This window comes from Rattus norvegicus, chromosome 19 (assembly GCF_021556685.1).
Source record: "Rattus norvegicus strain SHRSP/BbbUtx chromosome 19, alternate assembly SHRSP_T2T, whole genome shotgun sequence".
Lineage (NCBI taxonomy): Eukaryota > Metazoa > Chordata > Mammalia > Rodentia > Muridae > Rattus > Rattus norvegicus.
In genome coordinates, this window is record NC_141552.1 from 64057931 (window position 1) to 64061723 (window position 3793).

The 3793-nt window shown below is 51.0% G+C and overlaps 1 long non-coding RNA gene across 1 annotated transcript; it reads left to right on the forward strand.

The window, feature by feature from the left end:
- The first annotated feature begins 507 nt into the window (after positions 1-507).
- Positions 508-3400, forward strand: LOC134483654 (uncharacterized). The gene is made up of 3 exons (XR_015644225.1): positions 508-661; positions 1309-1560; positions 1763-3400. It is a non-coding gene; the product is annotated as an uncharacterized LOC134483654 (long non-coding RNA).
- Positions 3401-3793: the final 393 nt, after the last annotated feature.

Genomic DNA, 3793 nt, shown 5'->3' on the forward strand with positions numbered 1-3793 from the left:
GTTGCCCAGCAAAGGGGCAACAGACAAAAACATACATGTAAAAATCAGTCTCTATGGTAGTGGGTCACCCCAACATCGACTTGCCACATGTTTCTTTTGCTGATCTTTCTATTGTGGAGTGGCTGTCCCGATTTTTTAAAGGTGAGCTCTCACTCCCTCTACCATGTTTTTCATAGTCTGGCTAGAAAACAATGTGTTTTCTGACAACAGGAGCTGTCCCACCAGGCTCTCTGTTGCCCTACTATGTTCACTATGTTTGAGGAAACTGAGCTCCAAACAGGGCAAGCACCTGAGGCAAGGAGGCACTGCCTGGAAGAAACAGAAGTAGGATTTGGTTTCAGGGGCTTCCAGACATCAGCTCTCAAGCTCCCTGCCACCGCTTCCTGGCCTCTGAGTCAGGACCCTGGCTGGCTACAAGGAGAGCCCTATGCCTGTCTGGGAGCTGGCCGCAGGATGTGGGCTGTTTACTATTCCTGGGGCTCACAGCTTGGCCTCCATATGACACTGGAGGAGAATGGATAAGAAGACTTTGAAGAAGGTGGAGAAAAGAGTTTTGTGTCCAAACAGACATGGTGGGAGCCAGAGGATGGGTGGCTAGAGTCGGGCGACTCCTGTGTCGTGCAGTGACGCTGTGTCAGGACCTGGTTCTTGCGGTGACACGGTGAGGCTTGGGGCTGACTGTGGGGCTCTTGCTAGGTTCCCCCGGGGGAGGCTGGAGCATAGTGTGTGGTGCTCACCCTCCACTGGCACTTGAAGATATCTGGTCTCAGCCAGATCCACTTACCCTGGCTAAGCCCCCGATGCTGGGGTGTATATGCCACAGTCCTGCCTTTGCAGCTTAGCTATTGGGCATCTGAGAACGTATGCACAGTTTCCAGTTCGGTTCCTGAGGCAAGAACCGAGGCTCCTGGACAGTAGCAGGCTAGTATCCCAGGTCACCGTGGTTACCGCTTGCTGAGCACTTCCAATGAGACACGGGCTTTTCATCCCCTGTTCATGCCCCTTGGTGACAGCTATTAGTGGGCACTGTGATCTCATAGATGGGGCATCCCAGGCTTAGCATGGCACGGTGACTTGTCCAGGCAGCAGAATGTCCTGGTTTTCTCCATAGCCATTGAACTCCTGTCGCCACGTCCTGAGATGTAGTCACTCCTTTCTTGCCTATAGCCCTCATCAGGATGCAGCAGTCAGGTCTTTGCCTTGGTTTCCCTATATATAAAATGAAGGGCGGGCAGGGCAGACCCTGCCCTGTAGGGCTACTGTGTCAAGTGAGCTTCTCTCCACACCCCTGGCTTGCCTCCCTTGAAGCTGTTAGCAACTCCTCCAGTCTCTTCTGCTGAGAAGAAAAGGCAGTGGCGTTGACACCAAGGTCTCCAGGGTGGGAGACAACTTGCACCCACACCTATGGCTTCAAATTCATCAGAAGAGGTGCTAAGCCGCCAGCATTTGCAGCTGGTTCCTGACACCTTCCTGTCCCCCTCAGGAGCAGGGTTGTCACTCAGAGCAATTATGTTCCCAGCAACAAGTTCCACCTGCTGCTTTTCCCACCACTGACAGGAGGTGGGTGGGGTCTCCTCCATACTGCTATCTCTCTGGGGTCGGGTTTGGGGGGGGGTGGTGGCAGTGAAACTCTAGACAGAAGCAGAGTCTGGGCCCTCTGTATTCCAAAGCAAAAAGAGGCCACCTTCTGTCCAGCCCAGAGTGGGAGGTAAGGGGAGAGAGGCCCGAGTCATTTTTCAGTGTGTCTGTCCTTCCATTCCAGCTGTGACCACAGAACAGGAGCCTGAGACTTCTCTTTGCTGAGTACAGAGAGCTGTTGACTCCAAGTGCACAGAGTGGGCTTTTCACTAGTTCCCCAGCAAACAGCTTCCATGTCACTGTAGGGGAGCGAGGCCTTGAGCAGGAGCCCAGAGCATCTGGGTGACTGAGTCACCACCCATCTGGGGCTTCTGCGTAAAGCCCTGGTCGTTCTGCCTGCTAGCTAAAAAGACTCAGGCCGCAGAGCCCTGTGTGGCGTGAGACGCCTGCGAACCCCCGGACTCTGCTAATTGGGGTGCCCTTCTGTCTCCAGGATGTCCTGCTCTTTATCTGCGTTGAAGAGATAAGGAGGGAGCTGGGCAGCTCTGAGCAGCCAGCATTGGACTGGCCATGTGTGTTGGCTCCAGGTTCCCTGCCACCCATTTCCTCAGAAAACTTTAGAGTCCTCGAGTCCTGGGGAGTGTGGGGAGTCAAAGGTTCCTCCAAAACCACGCTGGCAACACCCAAGTGAGTGAAGGTCACCGGTCTTTTACTGGCAAGGTTTTATTTTTCTCCCTGAGGAGACTGATGGGTTTATTCTGTGGAACCGAAACGTACCTTGACTCCCCCCAAATGAAATCGTGACCAGAAAATATGGGAACCTTGAGCTTCTAATGAGTAGGAGTTAATGTGGGGGTGGGCTTGGAGGTGATAGAAATCAAATCAAACCCCACCCAAGCTCTGTCCACTCCTCCCCGGGGACTAGGAAAAGCAAAACGAAGGAATCTTTGTTGTCTAAGAATGCATGGTATGGAAAGTGAGAGGCTTTGCACGAAAAAGCAAGGGAGGCAGGTTTTCAACAGCCACACGGCCTCCATATGCCTAAAAGTCCAAACCCAAACCAACACACATCCCCGATCATGGAGTTCCCCCCTTATCCAAATACAAAACGTATTGTATGTTCTATTGACTTCAGGGCTAAATCTTTCCCTTATAAGGTGTTTGACATAAATAGCTTTATTATGGAACTCGGGACTGGAAAGGACCCCCATAGCTGTCAAAGGCCCCAGCTGTTGCTGTTATCACTGAAGACTATTAAACCGCAATTCCTAACATCTAATATCAAATTTTAGCACAAATCCTATAAAATGTATCTTGTCAGAAAGTGCCAGAACCCCTAAGCTCTTTTCGGAGGAACAAATCACAGCTGGCGCTTTGTCCCCGAGGCCTGAGCACCAGCTCGCTGTGGCTTCTGAGCTCAGACAGCAAATTAATGTTCTCTGTTCTCCCCTCTGTTGAAGGGCTCTCAGGGGACCTCCGGGGTCTAGAACGGCCATGGAGCAGGTCACTCGATGGGTGATACCAGCCTGCAGAACTGATTCCGAGGCCTGGAGATAGCAAGGCCTGGAGATACAGCCTAGCATTAGGCCTTCCAGGAGTGAGGCTCGAAGGCCCCGGGGATTCTGCCCGTAGTGACAGCCCTAACATTAGCCAGAGCCCTGGACGCCTGGAGAAATGGCACTGCCCACCCTGAGAGAGAGAGAGGTAACGTTTATTTTTGTATTTTTTTTCCTCTCTCTCTCCCATACGGGGAGCTTCAGAAGACCACCAAGTGTGGATCATTTTTTTCCCCCACCATGATGTACAATTCACATTGTTAATCAAAAAAAAAAAAAAAAGGAAAAGGGGAAAAAAAAAACAACTGAGGTCGCCTACCTAGACTTTTTTTTCTTAAACAGGAAACGGGTTTCAGATGTTTATATGTTAAGCAAGCCTACTAAATCTGTTTAGCCGTTTACCAGGCCCTGAATCTTGGTGTTCACCCCCAATGTTCGGATCTCATAACTAGCATGGCATTCAGATTTTTTTTAAATCCTCTTGTAATTTACAATTTAAAAAAAATCTTTCCATAGTCACCTGCTTGGACTATGCTTGGGGGCAGCTCCAGAGGAGGTTAAATAAATGGAGCCGGAGGTGCGCCCAGGGTTTGTTTTCAAGCCCCAGGCACCCCATGATCCTCTCTCCGGTCCTTTAAAGCCTCTTGGCCACTCGCATA